Source organism: Muscardinus avellanarius, assembly GCF_963383645.1.
Source record: "Muscardinus avellanarius genome assembly, chromosome: 15".
Lineage (NCBI taxonomy): Eukaryota > Metazoa > Chordata > Mammalia > Rodentia > Gliridae > Muscardinus > Muscardinus avellanarius.
The window spans coordinates 74,415,944-74,433,480 of NC_137801.1; the positions used below are offsets into that span (position 1 = coordinate 74,415,944).

General features: G+C 39.0%; 1 protein-coding gene across 4 annotated transcripts in view; it reads left to right on the forward strand.

Annotated features, from left to right (window-relative positions):
- Positions 1-17,537, forward strand: part of CTNNA2 (catenin alpha 2) — a gene marked incomplete at both ends in the record, with an annotated part of 1,014,669 nt that overhangs the window by 740,109 nt on the left and 257,023 nt on the right. The gene's annotated exons all lie outside the window — the stretch shown is intronic.

Below are 17,537 nucleotides of genomic sequence, written 5' to 3' on the forward strand. Positions count from 1 at the left end.
AATAGGTCTGGGAGTGTAGCCCTGAGGTAGAAGGGTTTCCAGGAACCCTGGTACCACCAAAACAACAACAACAACAAAAATCCCTTGTATATAAACCATCTTTTAATTATCCATGAATCTACTGATGCACACCTAGGTTGGTTTTATTAATTGTTTATTGTGAATTGACTGCTGTAAGCATGGGTGACTTCATATATTGCTACAGTAGTCTGAGTCTGACTTTAGTTCCTTTGGATAAATAACAAGCAGTAACCCTGGGTCATATGGTGGTTCCATTCTTACTCTTTTGAGGAAACTCCAGACTGATTTTCATAGTGGTTGTACTAATTTGCAGTCTTATATTGTGGGTTTCTAAATGATTAAGAGAAAAACTCTTTATCTTCCTTTAGGCATACAGTGGAAGGGTATATTGTCCCCTAGAATTAGTTGATACAAATTATTATCTTGTCTTACCTTTTCAAGGATATAGAGACATAAAAATAACAGAATGATTGTTTCATGATATTAAGACCCAATAGTTATGACATAATTTCACATCGCATCAGTAGATTTGGTTCAAATGTCTTTCTCTTACCTAATATACCTTTCTAAGACTAAAATGGTCCCCATCTGTCACTTATATCCCTAACCATATGTTGGGATATTTTTGCCTTTTGTCCTATCTCTTAGTTTCTCCACATATACCTGTAGTAGTACAAAAGCTTTTCTGATCTAAATTAAAATTGCATGACATTTGTGCAGATGGAATAGGCACTGACTCATTTGCTTGGCTAGGTAGGTCATCAGCTTAGATTTGGGGAAGTAGTTAATTGAATGGACAAGATTTCTCTGGGTGTCTTCTATATAGCAGTGGTCCTGTGAAGGCTAGTGGTTTGATGGCTATTTTCCTACTCCTTAAGCAACTTTCTGTTCATTTACCTATGAAAAAACCTCATGAGAGCAGATTCTAAATGATAATACTCAAAAATCCTGCTCTGCTTCTTTATACACATATATAAGGAAGAAAATCAGATCTCAGTTCTAGAAAAATCAGATCTCATAGGGTAAAAAGGTGAAATCGAAGATTCCAATTTTTTAAAAAGAGACTTCTAGCAACTTTCATGACTTTGCACTCTCACAGTATCCTGCTTCTTCTTCATAGTCCTGTGTTTGAGATGTGCTCTATATGCTGTATAGGAGAGTGGTCCTTGAACTTTGCAAAGGCCCATTCACCAAATTTAAAAGAAAAAAAACCTCCATAATTATCATCATCTTAGACTTTCCTAATGAAAGAAAGTGGAGTTAGACTTGTAGACACTTAAAAAAACTAAGAGCTGTTCAATAGAAAGAAACACTATTTAAGTGGAAATATCAAGCAAGGAGAACACCTCTCTTGAGGCAACATATCCCAAAGAAAGCAAGAGTCATAAATTGTGAAAAAGGTCATAGAAACATGAGGATATTATTTAAAACACTGGCATGGATTCATCTTGCCAATTAAACCTATGGCACTGGCCAGTGGTAGAACAGAATCCCCTTAGGAGTGTTTTGTTTGGAATAAAAAGTGGATCTATGGCAATATAACTGCCAACTTTGAGCATTCTGTTCTAATTTTAGAGCTGTGGGCGCAGTAGGCCCCGTGTCTGAGCTACTGTCACTGCTGTGATTCTGGAATTAGACCATTATGAAAACAAAAACTTTTGGCTGACACCTTGTCTGAGTTTCTAGGGGGCTTCATGGTCCATCCATCACTCAGAAAGGACCCAGCAAATGTCTGACAGCCACACCTGCCTAACTCTTCCTATGTACCACCTGTGAACTATTCTAGGCATGGTCCCTTAATTATCTCTACACTTACAAGATCACTGGTTTATTCTAATTATTATTTTGATCCCTTTTTGAGTATGCTTTTCCAAGTTGATAAGTTAATTAGGGCCTAAACCTTTCCCTCTGAAAAGCTAATAAGTAACAGCCATAACATTTTGGTGTTGTTAAACTCTCACTCCTAAAATCAATCAGGGGTCTATTTCTTATTCTTTCACTCTTAATGACCATTCCAATGATTTTTACAATAAGTGTCAAATTGACAAAGGTCTTGGTTTTGCTATTACAATCAAAACATTTTCAACAACAATCATAAATAGAATGTGTTTTATAATGGGGTGAGTACTTATTATAATGTTAATATAACAAAAGATTAAAAGCTCCAACCCAATATGTATCAGTTGGTGTGTTTAAAGGTCCATTTATAAAGATAATACCTCCATCAAGGACTGAAAAACGTTTTATCAAGGTTAATAAGAATTGCAGCTAAAGAATTAGTTTGATGCCTGCCTGGATATCTAACTTTTTATAGAATTCTGGCTGAAGGTAGGCCATCATCAATGAGACCTTATAAAATCATTGCCCACAAATTATAAATTATAACTCACATGTGTCAAGCGCGTATAATGTTTCTGGCCTTTTAATTTCTTATCTATGTATTGACCACATTATTCCTCACACTAGTTTTATGAGAGGGAATGGATAGTCACATTTTATAGATGAGAATGCAAAGCAAAAAAGTACATCTTTAGTATTTTGCACAGGATACTACTGTGCAGAAATCCCAGTCCAGGCAGTCTGGTTGTAGAATCTTTGGTTGTAATCTTTGCCCATACCTGCCTTTCCACTGAACCTTCATATGGAAGTGGGTAACCCATACACTCATCTATTCTTTGTGTGTGTGTGTGTGTGTGTGTGTGTGTGTGTGTGTGTGTGTGTGTATGGTACTGGGGGTGGAACTCAGGGGCTTTTCAACCTCCCAGTCCTATTTTATACTTTATTCGGAAACAGAGTCTCACTAAGTCACAGAGGGCCTAAGTAGCTGAGGCTGGCTTTAAACCTGCGCAGTCCTCCTGTCTCAGACTCCCAAGCACTGGGATTACAAGCGTGTGCCACCACGCCCGGCTCATACACTGATATATTCTAAGAAATGTGTATGGAGAAGGAGCTTTCACCTAAATACCCAGAAATGCTCTATGGTTTTCAATAGCATCTCTACTCTTCTAGGATCTGATGTGACATGTATGGACTACAAACAGAAAAATAAAAAACAAACAAAGCAAACCTCTATGGTGAATGCCAAAAACATTATTCTTATTTGATAGTATAATAACACCTCTTGGGTCACTGAATCCTCTTTCGAAAAAGTGGTATTATGTATGGGTATGTGGCTTCTCAGCATACAAAGTATAGACTTTCTAAAACAGTGTTAGGAAGTGATGGGGCCAATTCTTCTTAGATTATTTGTAAGAAAATATTTCAAACTAATTCATTTCTGGATTTGAATTTATTTTTCTTCATAAGGATATGAGGTTATATATAGGGATACAACAATAACAAAAATAATAGAATAATGACTTCCCCCCAAATGCTGAAGTTTGTGTTCTTTGCATTGAAACCCTATGTCAGAGCTAGTATCCCCTGTAGTTTAGTCCTTAGGTTAGATTCCTATGGTTCTGTGGAAGCATGGAGATCAGAAAATGATTGTACAACAAAAGGAATTTGAAATATTAAAAATAAAAAACTCAGAGACAGCTAAACACCCAAATCCAGGATTAAAAAGGCCAGGAGGAGGCAGGCAGAATAGGCAGGAGAGGGTTGAAGAGCATATAGAAAGGCCATTTTATAGACATGCCCTTCTGGTCAAGGGTTATATATTCAAGCCATGTTTACCCTAGGAAACTTCTGATAAAACAGCCCCGAATATATAATATCACCAAATATTCATTTATCTCTTGGAAAACTCATTAGGCCATGTCCAGGGTACATGATTTCATCAATTGGAAATAGCTTTTGAAATATCACTATGGGCAAGCTCTTCTCTTGTTCTGTTCAATTAATGAAGTGGTTTAATGTTTTTTTCTATCAGCCAGCACAGGGCTGAATATTCACCTATTAACTCAGGTCTGGGGAGGACACCATGCTTGACTCTTCTCTTGCTACCAAGTCTAGACATAGGAAGAGTTTAGTTCCTTGACCAACATTGATTAATCAAATAACATTATGTTGAGCAGGGATGGGGGGGTCAATAGCATATGTATGAACAGGAAAACTCTTTTATTAAGTGGGAGCTTCAACTCCTGATATGCTCTATTCTGTTCATTTCTCTAAGCCCTAGAGGTCAAGGAGAAGTGGGATGGGCAAGGATTAATTGCAATCACTGAGTCCAACACACATTTCAAAGGATGTCTACATTCAGTCCAATCTCCAGCATACTCTTTTATCTTGTGCAATAAGAACGTAATTAAAAATCCTAATTCTGAGACTAGAAGGTCCACTGTAGGATTATTTTTAAATATCTATTATATTTTTCAGGATAAAAGTCCCAAACAGGAAAATTTGGAAGATTATTTTCAAGCAAGCTGATTTAAACCTCAAATATATATATATATATATATATATATATATATATATATATATATATATATTTTTTTTTTTTTTGTGTGTGTGTGTGTGTGTGTGTGTGTGTGTAGAACACCCTTTTAGCAAACATTTCATTTTAGAATATCCATCCATGAATGAGGCTGACCTGTATTTATCATCAGGGGCTTTGTTTAAGCTGTGATTTCTTACCCAAAATTTCTAGTGAAAAGGAGGCAATTCAAATGTGTTTTGCACTCACCCACAGTGGCCTGACTTGAGTGTGGCTAGAGCTAATCGCCATGATGGGTCATTACTAGTGATCTTTGCAGTTAGTTCTGGCCACATACATCTCTTATATCTAACCCATCCTTGCTGAGGCTACTTTATATTACCTGAAATGGCTTCTGGCATCAGTTTTCCCAGGGGAAATTTCCATCAAGACTGCTGGAATTTCTTTATCTCTATATTTCCCCGAGGAGGCTAAATAGATCTGAAATTTAGAATACAAGTCATCTTCCTGTGGGCTCTGCCTCCACTGCTGTTAACACCAGCCCTAGGAGGAGACCATCTGCTTTTGGAATCTAATCATTTTGTGCCTTCCTAACTCCCATGGATCTCACTGCTAACGGCTAAGAAAATTCAACGTTGCTCTTTGCTTGTGTAGAAAAGTATGGAGAAGGTGGCGATAGTTTTAACATTCTTCCATTGATGCTACCTTGCCCCCGACTAATATTGGTTGTTGCTCATAGCTGAATGAAAGTTCTAGGATTGCTCAAATCCAAACTCTGGCTTACCCAACCTGGTCCTACAGAAGTGTGTCCCTTCCACTCTGATCAACGTTTTAAGAGAGTTATGATGTACATCATTTGTCATTCCTCCCTTCCTTCATCATTCCTTAAACCCCCATCAGTACTTTCGTCCAGTTGATACCACTTCCTTAACATCTCTGATTCATTCTTTTTCTCCACTCTCATTGGCTTTGCTCAGTTGATTAACAAAGAGATAATGGTCACAGCCTCTTAAGTACCTTGATTCCAGCCTCCCAAGCTTAGCTCACAATAGCCCCAGAGCTCTATGTACAGATCCTTCTGCATTGGACCTGTTATTGTCTCTGTTTGGAGTGATTTTTTTTTTTTTGAGTTACAGGAAAATTCACAAATTTTTCATCACAGTTTCCTCCATTTCCTGTAAACATGGTTTATCTAGTAGACTGGTAGAACATTTAAATAACTCTCAGTTATGATACTTGACAGTGGGTTCATGTAGTTTGTTTGTTTTTATCTGTATCCATAGCCTATTTTTCTTGTTTTTTTTTTTTTTCAGGGCACATCCTAGTGCCCAGCATAAGAGAAACTTTCATCAAACATGTGCTGAAAATATGAAGAACAGCCTGTTATGCAGATATACTGCACAGAAAATATCCTAATCATCAACTTCCCTCCATCCTAAATTCACATGCCCCCTTGTTCCATTGGAAGACTAAAATGTCTATTTATACTTTGATAATAATTTCCATTTCAAGAGGGAATACCTTAACCCGGCAGTTTCTTGTGGCTGGCTGGCTTTAGATGAATGAGTTTGAGAACTTCTAAAGTGTAGACGTACGACTTCTTTTTTGGGAGATTTTGATTTCACAGACCTGAGGTGGCCCCTTAAGATATGTGTTGCAATAAACTTTCCAGATAATTTTTTATATTCTCATAGGTTTGAATTGTACTGCCCTTGAGTCAGAAAGTGGGACTTTTTAGACGTCATATCTCAACATAGCCCTGTGGGGAATGTGTCTGAGGATATGTAAGGCCTTCCAACTCTTCTGCCATCTTCAAAAAACCCCTGTTTTATGGAATGTCATGTGTGTGGCTTGTAAGAAATAGAAGAAAATAAAAAGCTACAGTACTTTTTCCTACTCTTACACATGCACTGTAGAATATTTACCTCAGTTACCAAAATGTGTGTATTACTTTTCTCCTCACGTGAATTGGTTCTTCAACACCAGCTGGTGTCTTCTAATTCGATTCATAATTGACCCTATCTACCTGGAAATGGCATCAGAGCCCACAGTTTTAAGGGTCTGTCTTACAAGACTGCTCCCACTTCAGATGCTGGTTGTAAGTACTAGGTTGCCATCTGTACTTCTCACCAACTAGCTATTAATCAGAGTCTCCATGAGCCCCTCCTCAGGTGTGATTAATTTGCCAGAGCAGCTCACAGATCTCTGAGGGCAACACTTATTTATATTCACTGGTTTACAATAAAGGATTTTATGAAGGATGCAGAAAAAGAGCTACAAGGAGAGGGCATGTGGGCGGTGACACAGAGCTTCTGTGCCCTCTGCCGTCACGCCACCTCCACATCTTTATCAACTGGGAAGTTCCCTGAATGCTGTCTTTTGGCCTTCGTGTGGTGACTTCCTTACACAGGACTGATTCAATCATGGGCCATTGATGATCAATTCAACCTTCAGCCTTTCTCACCTCACCAGGGCTCAAGGGTGTGTGGGTGGAACTGAACGTTCTTCACCTCTCATGTGGTTGTCTCCCCTGGCAACCAGCTCTCATTCTGAGGTTATCCAGAAGTCTACCAAATGCCACCTCATTAGAACAAAAGAGGCTATCACCTAGGAAATTCCAAGGGTGTTAGGAACTCTGTGTTAACTGTTATCAGTCAGAAAATTAAAAGATCTTACAAGTTCTGTGTCCAGAATTGGAGTCAAAGACATAATATTAGACCAAAAATTTTACTAGAATCCAAATATATATATATATATATATATATATATATATATATATATATATATGTATATGAGTTTTAGCTCTATGACTGGAACTGAGGATCAAGGCCAATATATATATAGGTACATATCAAATATATACAAATATATCTATTGTATGTATATATACATATATATGTGTGTATATGTTTGTATGTATATGTAGTACATATACATATATATGTATGTATGTATTATTCTTTCACAAGGCTCCTCCCCCCAAGGGCCTAAATTAGAAATGAGTAGTCTGCCTGCTCATTTTTCCTTGTTGTAGGACTTGGCAAGATCAATTTGTGATTTATGGAGAAGGGCCAGGACCAGGATAAGGTAAACGAGACATTAGGTTCATGGGATTCTAGGTAGTCCCTCCAAACCCAATAGTTAAGTAATATATAAGTAATATATTATGCATTGTTTTAGAAAATTAAAATAAATGCCAAGTCTATGCTGAACAAAATATCGACATTGTAAATAAAGGTAAGATCCCTGTAAGTAAGACAGTGTGTGTAGTGCTGAGCCATATTGAAACTGGAAGCTACAGGGAAACCCTGCAATAGTGATGCCATATTATTTACAGCATTCCTATTCTGCTCATAATGGATGAGCCTCTGTCCTTTGTCCTGGCTCTGCTCCAGGGCCTCTGTCTATTAAGGTCTTTAGTGCACCTGCTATATGAGAAAATTCCCCTCCCAAAGTCTCAATGTCAGAACATTTTCTTTTCTCTCCAATGTTAATGGCAGAGGGGCTGGCTTTTAAATTTTATGTGATGATACCTTGGACCCTAGATTCAAAGACCTATTTAAATTGTGGTGTCTTTTGGGTTGTCTTGCTCCAAATGCATTTCTTCTCGATGTTTATCTCAGTGACATGGACTTTTTATGGCACTCTGAAGTGCTTCAGAGAAAATGGAGAGCGTTTTAATACTGCTGATTTACTCTTTCAGGTCTGAAGTAATTTCCTTACTGCCTAATTATAAGGCTTGGTTTAATTTACTCCACACATAATGTTTACTGATGCACATATGGTACCACATTTCAAGAAACGATACCCAGAACAGGTATTTTTTTCATTCTGGAGCATGAAAATTTTTCTTCATATTCAAGGGAAAAATGCTAAGAAATTTAATCATCCTGAAAAAAAAGAGTCCCTCAATTAGAGGGAGGAAAAGTCACTCTTATTTTTAATTTGAGGAAGAAGACTACAATCCCCTTAAACTTAAAAAGTGAGCTGATCGGTGATTATGTGGAGATATATTATGTGTGTATAATGACTTTGAGTTGCTTCCCAAATCAAGGGACAGGTAGGAGTTGGGCATAAGGAGAGAGAGTTTCTCAAGGGAACACAGTAAGATCTCCTGGGCTTATTTCTTAACTATCTTATAAAGAGAAGATATTGATTCAGAAATCATGGATTCTTAGAGGCAGAAGGAAGCCCCTGGATCTTCCCAGGGTAAGAAGTCCTTCATCAGCTTTCTGGAACCTCCTCTGTCAGCCTTCTCTTCAAGAATAGTGCTCATCCTAGCAGCTAGCACCACTGTAGGGTCATTTTAGTTGTTAGAAAAAATAGAGATAAGATCAGCGATCTTTTCATTTTCAACCGTGGTTTGTCAGTTTGTGCTGCAACACTGAATTCTCTGCCTAAATTGAAGGTCCAGATAAAGCTTCACTAAGGAACTACAGAACTCAAGAGGCCTATAAACAGTGATTGTTACTAATCATGAAGTCGTGGCTTCCTAATGCATGGCTGTGCCTTTCCCAGAGTGTCAAGCATGGTTATGCTTAGGGACTGAGTAAGGATGCAGGAATGTCCTTTTGTTCAATGGGACAGTGAAACCGCCAGCTCCTTTGATCACCTGATCCCCTCCTCCCATTCGTTCCTGGCTATGTATAAAAGTCAGAAAAGCAAAGTCACTTATTGAAACTGTTTGACATTGCTCAGTGTCCATTGTCCATTTTTTTTCTTGATTCTTTATTAATTTCTACAATAATTCTTCAGTGAGGTCTTACTAAAAAAGTTTGTGTTTTTTTTTAACAGTGTTGGTATTGAGGTTTTAATAGTAATACTTTATTTCTTACAAATACAAAGCTCATAAGTTAGAAAAACCAAGTGGGCTGACTCTGAAGCTTGTTCTTTAAATGACTATCACCTTTGAAGTTGGTACACTTTGGTCTCAGTTTATAGCTTTTATTAAATTTCCCTTAATGGGAAGAGCATAAGGTAAATATCAATTATTAATGAGTTCTGAATTTCTCTATCATAATAATTATAATAAGCTTCATGTTTAATATAATCACCACTTTTTCTTCCTTAAGCCATTCATATCTGTGTCCAGTCCCATTAAAGAAACTGAACTGTGAATGTGATTTTGATAATTATTTTTCTAATTAATCATAGGGGGAAAATGTAAAGGACTTTTCTGATAGCTGGGGGGGATATCTGATTAAATGCACACCAGGAGATCAGCAGACTGCCTGGTGTATTCAATAAGAAATGGTTGAATGGATTGTGTCAGTGTTCCAGGATTAAGGAGAACCATTTGTACTGAGGAACTTGGGAGATCAGAGGAGATTTTTCCATCTGATCCAACCATAAGTGCCTGTCAGAAGTTCAGATGATGAACCAGTCCTTGCCCCATCCTCCCCTTCCATAGTCTCCTGGTTTCCTTAGAGTGTGTCAATTCTCCCTAACTGTTGTGGACAGGAACTCTACAGTTTTATTTGATTCCTTCACTTTCAAAGAAGATCAAGCCACCTTATATAGCTACAGTCTCAGTTGCAATTGTGTAAAGCACCCAAAAGCACCTTTGGACAGGGTAAGCTGGGAAGTCTAGTAGGGCAGAAAGTCAAAGTCGAAAGGGAAGGTCCAGAGGTCCAAGAGCAGGAAGGATTCAGTACTCATGAACAATGCCTGGCTGTGGGGAGCCATTAAGGCTTTCCCCTAGATTAGTGTCTGACTCAGCTGACTGTCCTTCACCCAGATTCATCAAGGTTTGGGGAGAAGATCAGATGGTGATGGCACAAGGGTACTGATTAACCTATCTGTAATATATGTGTTTTATATTGGTCTTTATTGTATTCTGGTGGTGGTAGCATGAGGACATTGATTGACCTGTTACTGTATAAATACCTCTGGAAAAACAAACCCAGTGTCGGCATAATATAGAATACTGACCCAGGCGTAGTCATTGACCAGTAGAAATATTGACCCAAGAACAGGGGTCGGCCAGTAGAGATAGTAGGCTGGTGCCCTCCCCATATTAAAATAAATTAAATATTCTGAGAATCAAATTCTTAGAATTAAAAATTCTTCATCCTCACGCCTCTCTTCAGAGAGCACCTGGCTGAGCAAACTTCCTCAGCCCCCTCTTGGAAATCCCCAGGCTTAGAGTGATGTGGCCCTTAGGCTTTATTTATAGGTGCCAAAATAACTAGATAAAAGGGGATAACTTGTGATTGGACTAGTCATTGTATGTGTATATAAACAAGGAAACAAGCTTGCCTCTGCCAGTTGGGTGCCTTTTCTGTGTGTTTGGGCAGTGCGTGCAAAGCTCTCGATTGCCTTGCCAACTGAGGGGGAAATATCAGGGTTTAGGGTTTAGCCCAGTTAAGAGCACTTGTATCAAAGGAGAGTAGGCAACCTATCCAAATATCCTCCTAATCTACAGATTTTTTTTTTCCTGGAAATCTAACACATTATACTTTTATATTTCTTTTCCTTTTCTTCTGCCCTTGCCTCATAGTTTTTGCTAGAAGAAGAATTGCTTCAGGCGCTGGGTGTGGTGGTGGTGCACACTTGTTATCCCCTTGCTTGGAAGGCAGAGACAGGAGGATCACGCAGGTTCAAAGCCAGCCTCGCTGGCTTATGAGACCCTGTTTCCAAATAAAAATATAAAAATAGGCTTGGCAGTATAGCCAGGAGGTAGAAGGGCTTCCAGGAACCCCAGTACCACCAAAAACAAACAAACAAAAAAGAATTGCTTCAGGATCACTAGAATAACTTATCTTTTCTACAGAGAGGCAAAGAAAGAACAAAAACAAAAGTAATCTTGATCAGATGAGACCCAAACTGACCATTTAGGGGGGGGTCTTTGAAGCAAATTCTAGCTTTTTTTGTTTTCTTTTGTAAACAGTTCCTGGGAGAACAAATACTCAGTTATAAGTAAGTGCTGGCCAAATGGAATTTGAGATAGTTTGATACTTGCAGTAGCAACTGATGGATAGAGGGAGAGAGATATAAGACTAAAATCCACCCATAAAGCCATCCAGAACAATGAATTGGCAAACTAATGCTGATATTTCTAATGTAGACCTGCCCTATTTGTGTGAAGTTGTATTTTCTGTATTTATTCTACATTTGGCTGGAATCAACTGGCCAAGCAAAGCCAAGATCTATATTACATGGTCCTGTACAGGAAAAGTATACAACCCCTTCTCTGGGAGGTTAATCTAGCTTGAGATGAAAACAATAACAAAGCAAAAATAACAAAACTGGTGGAATAAGAGCTCACAGTTCCTGAAAAGCTAAAAAAATTTGAATCTGACTCCTATCTTTCCCTTCAATAGCAACAACACCAATCATTTTATAAAATTCCCAGAAACTTGGGAATGTGGAGCAATCATTGGGCTTCTAGCTGAAGTGAAGGCCCTCTAGGGAAAAATCCAGCAGCTGTTAGAAAAGCAGGGCTGTGCAGTAGTTAAAGACAGGAAGTGAAAAAGGGTAGCGTACCATAGCAGAACTCTGGAGAGAGAAAGTAGCTCAGAGGCACACACTTACCCATAATTGGAGTAAAGCAGGAAAGGGTGGTGAATAGTTTTCTGTTTTAGAAAGCAGGATGAGCTTTTTAATGACAGCAAACAGCCAGTAGATTGAGAGGTGCATTTAAAAGTGACATCTATACCAGGAATCAAGTGCCCATCATTCTTCCTCCCTTACCCAAGAGCATCTTAGTCCAAGTTACTCATCCTGCTCAAGGGAATGGAGGTGTCACTTATCTGACCCCTGGAGTGGGTGCTGGTAAGTTTTGGCTAGGTATCTCCCTGGGGTCCTAATATTTATAATGGGGATTCCTCAAAGAACCAGAGGACACATGTTGTCATGTGAATAGGCAAGATGTGTGGATCCATGGAGCTAGATGATTCTACCTGGTATGAATCCTGCCACACTTTGTCAGGTGTGTAGGATTGGCCCTATTAGAAAGAAATAATGATTTTAGAGAATTATCCTCTCTGTCTGGCTTCAAACTCTTTAGCCACATACTTTTTAAAGGTATCTACTATTAGCCTGTCATCATATCCACACATTCAGTAATTGTCTCGCAATTGCCAACACAGTTGTGGGGGGTGATTAGATCTCTTTTGAACTACATTTTATAGTGTTCCTAAGAGGCTTTATGGAGTGTGTTTATCTTATTACTCATGTACCTTTTGACTCTTTCCTACTGGATTTAAGCAGCTGTGCCCATTGAGTGTCAATTAATGCAAGAGAGGTATCATATACTCCAAATGATATATTTAGACATCTGGTCTCAGATTTCCTTTTGTCATAAGCAATGCTCGAGGGGCTATAAAGCAGGGAGAGAGTGATTGACTAGTTGTGGGGGTGAAAAATAGAAAGAAAAGTGGCCTTTGTCCAGTTAGGATTTGCAAAGTTAAATAGCAAAGTCCATCAACATGGATTTCGAGTAAAACAACACTGTTCTTAGACCCAGAAATCCTGACTGTGGCTGGGCATAGTGACACACTCTGATAATTACAGCATTTGGGGGGCTGACACAGGAGGATCATGGTTTGCAGAGCCTCAGCTACTTAGTGAGGCCCTCTGCAACTTAGTGGGACACTGTTTCAAAATAAAGAATTAAAAAAAGGGCTGGGAGTATAGCTCAGAGGTAGAATGTCCCTGAGTTCCATCCCCAGTACAACAACAACAACAACAACAACAACAACAAAAGAAAACCTGCCTGTGTTTTTTTTCTTTACTGTGTTCAAGCAGTGGATCCTCCTTTTCCTCATCTAAACAACACAGATAATGTTGCTCACCCTGAACACTGCACTTCTAACCTACATTGTGACATTGTAAGGAAGGCCAGATAAAATAATGTCTAGGAAAATTCTCTGCAAGCTCTAAAAACAAGACACATATGGGATTCTAACAGGAAGTAAATATCCAGGACCTGAGTAGACCTTCAAAATATGTAAATTTCCAGATATACTTTTTGGACTGGGTTAGGCGATCATAGCAAAGTAGGTATAGTAGAAATGTCTTCTCCACCTTCAGCCAGGCCATCTGAAATCTCACTCACTTAAATGCCAGATATTCATGGGATGACTTTGAAACTGGGAAAACAGAAGATTGTCTGTTTTGATGGAGAGATGGAGAAATTCTGAGAGGACCTTTACACAAGAAAAACATAAGCAGGGGGATGTGAAGGAAATACCAAAATCTGGACTCTTACAGTGTTCCGTGAACCAACTCCCAACATGTTTATCAGAAGGAACTCACACTTGCCTCCTCACAGCATCGTTTTGGAGGCCCATCAAGCACATATGAGGTCAGATTATCAGTGGAGCCATGCTACTAGTTGGAAATTGAGACAATGGACAAGTTTTGGGCAGTGAGAGTAGATGGTTTTTCTTCTTTTTCTCTATAGTGCTGTGTTATACACACCCAGTGCCTAGCACACCCTGGTTCTTCAAATACTAGTAGAAAGGTAAATGAGTGAACACTAATCACTGTGTAAAGTGGAGTCAAGCAAGAGATGAAGCATATTTCTTCTCTGAGGATTTCTTATTTCTGTTATGATAAAATTTCTACTGCTTTAGAACTAATTGCATTAGTATTACACCATTATATTTTTGCACATTTCGTCTTGTTTCCCCCCCCCCCTTGGCAAAACACTTAGTCTTAATACAACTGTGACATTTGTGTAGATTTTTCCCTATGAATCCATTTCCCTCTTACCTTGAGATCAAAAAGAAATTTTGAAATGCACAGCTGAAAACAAATAATTAAGACCCCCTTTTTCAGTTTTTTAAAGAATGAATCTATCCATTAAAAACAATCCCAGAGGTGTTTTTCATTGGGTGGGTTAAAATAAGATACAGTCTTCAAAGTCTCACGTAAGTTTAAGCTTGTGCTATTCTAGCTAACTGGGGAGAACCATTTATTTTTCTTGTCTTCTGCTGAGAACTGTTTCATATTCATCAGATGGTTGCACATTTTTAGACATTGTACAAAAACACTTCTGTAATATCTACTCGAATGGAGTTCAATATCCATCACCTGGTGCTTATGTCCCATCCCAAAGGCAGACAACTTGTGGTCATTTTTGTGACCATTTATTTTCCTTCTCTTGCTTCTGAGTTAAACTGTGTCTATGCTTCCCTTGTTTCGCCCTCCCATGAAATAAGGAAGTGGATTGTTCAAATAGGTATGACCCATTGACTGCATTCTTTTTGGTTTGCTGAAGAAATGCAATTATTTACATTGATGAATAGCTTTAATTGGGTAAAATAGACTGGTAGTGCTGAGCTAATACCGTTAAATGTCTTGTCTTATGCAATTAATATTCCCTTGTCACACATACATTTAAACAGTTGGAGGAAAACCTTGTGTTCTTGACTCCTGTCAGACTTAACGAACGATTTTGTCAAGTCATTCCTTTCTGCCCTAGTTGATTGATAGCTAAATTTTGGTCTTCGAGCTTATGTAAAAAGTGTTAACTATGCCTTTCAGCTTGTAGGCAAGGGCATTTAAACCATTCTAATAGTCAATTTACAGAGGAATTACATTGCCTGTTTACTGGAGGGGTCAAAAGCTGTGCCCCTATTCATCAGGGACACAAATCACGGGGCCCATGAGCTAATGAAGGCAGTATTTATGAGTCCCTGAACTTGTTGGATGATACCAAGTTCAAGGTGTCCCTGGCCCGGCTGCTGAGGACTCTGGTTCTCACTTTCAAATGTGCCTGTGCCTGTGGGCTGTGCGATAGATATATTGAGGATGAATGTGGTTTGGCCCTTTTATTCTAAAGAATGAATAAAAACTAGAATGCTAGATGGTCCCAGTACTCCTGTATCTCAGCTTTCTACAGTAAAGCAGGTCCCTGCTCACCTCTGTCACCACCTGGCTGGTGGATTTCCACACACTGCATCATTCCTATATGAAAGCATGGAGATTGGGTCCCAATCTTGGAGGAATCTCATGTCCATTGGCTCTAACCTAATCAGAATCCCAAGAAACACTCTTTTTAAAGCTTCTCCATACTCACAATTTACTATTTTAAATCGCTTTGACCAGTGACTCATAAGGTGGTTACATAAGAGCAAATACAATTGTCTTGATATTCATGGGAGTGGGAGGGCGGTTCCAGGACCCCTCTCTAGATAGCAAAATTTGCAGATGCTCAATACTCTTCTATAAACCGACTTAGTATTTGATTTAGATAGCCTACACATCTCCTCTCATATGCTTTAAATCATCTCTAGATTACTTATAATACCTTATATAAAATAAATGTTACGTAAAGAGTTGTACTATATTGTTGAAGGGACAGTGTAAAAAAAGGCTGTACGTGTTTTGTACAGATGCAGTTAAAATATATATCTTCAAGCTGGGCGTGGTGGTGCTCGCTTGTAATCCCAGCATTCGGGAAGCTGAGATTGGAGGATCGTGTTTCGCAGACATCCTCAGCTACTTAGTGAGGCCTTTTGCAACTCAGTGAGACCCTGTTTCAAAATAAAGAATAAAAAATAGGGCAGGGGGTATAGCTTGGAGGTCAAATTAGCCCTGAGTTCCATCCCCATACCTGAAAAAAAAATATATATATATAGATAGATATATCTTTAGTGAGAGGTGTGTTGAATTCTTAGTTGCACAACTTGTAGATACAGAGGACATTTTTTTTTTTTTTTTTTTTTTTTTTTGCGCATCTGGGAATGGAAGTTAGGGGCATTAGACCTCCGAGCCACACCCCTGCCCTATTTTTTATTCATTTCATTTTGAAACAGGGTCTCACTAATTTGTGGAGGGCCTCACTAAGTAGCTGAGGATGTCAGAGGACATTTTTTTTAAAATAATAAGCATGTCTTGAATTGTGAGCCCTCTATGTTTTGCTAGACTACTGAAGCCCCCATTGCGCTCCTGAAGTGGGGAATCACTTCTGCCTCTGGTGGGATTTCTGATTCCTCCTTGTGGCATCCATCTGCCACTGGGTCTGCTCTCCCATCCTCTCTCCTGGGGGGAGGGGTCTCTTCTTTTTGCTGTTACTGTCTTGGCTATGGGTAGGAAGGAAGCTTTCAGAATTCTTCACGCAAGTATCACCTTGGTGTCACATTTGTTCTTGAAACTCCCTCTACCACCATCATATAAAGCAATGATTTTGGTCTGTCACGTATGCTGAGGTGGCACAACGCAGTGTGCATGTTAGAGGTTAGAGCATGAACTCTGGGGCCAGAAACCCTTGGTTCAAATCTCGCCCCTGCCATTTCATAACTATGTGATTAGGCTTAATTCTCATGCCTCAATTTCCTCTCCTATGCAATTGAAGAAATAGTAGCCAGCTCTTCCAAGAAAAATAAATGAGTTATTCCAACTGTTTAGAATAAATGAAGACTGCTAATGTAAAATATGAATTTTCCCTGACCCTTTCCCTTCCTGTCCTCACCACCCTCCCTCCATGCCTCCTGCTGCAATTGGCTTCTGCTTTCTGCACACATTCTCCATTCCACCAAACTCTACTCTCCTTCACTTCCTTTAACTGCACCTAGCAATTACTGTAGGCGCTGTTTCCTACTCACATTTTCACCAGGACCAAGCCAAACTGCTTTACCTGCTGGGCTGTGGCCATCTGGAGCTGCTCAGCGATCCCAGTCCTTCCTGGACCCCAAGGAAACCTTTCATTGCCTCCTCTCATGAAAGCAATTGCCCTTGCCTATCATGTCGGGAAAAAAGGACTTACACACAGACCTCTGTGTACTGGGGCAGAAAATGAAATCAACAGAAGGAGCTAAGCACCTGCTACTGTCCTTGAGGGTGGGCCCAAATGAACCTTAATCCCCAGGACTTGTCTCTTTGGTGCAACTAACTAAAAAAAAATTAAAAGTAATAGCTAAATTTATTTAATAATTTTATTATTTATTAATACTAAAGCCATTTTAATCTATAAAATAAGAAATGACAGCTGATATTTTGAAAGAGTAGTAGGAATTGAACCCACAGGTACACTACCCCCAAGCTACACCCCAATCCCCCTTTTTTTTTTATTTTGAAACAAGATCTTACTAAGTTTCTGAGGATCTAGGTGGTTAAGTCTGGCCTTCAACATGGGATCCTCCTGTCTCAGCTTCCTAAGTACTGAAATTCCAGGCATGTGCCACTACACCCA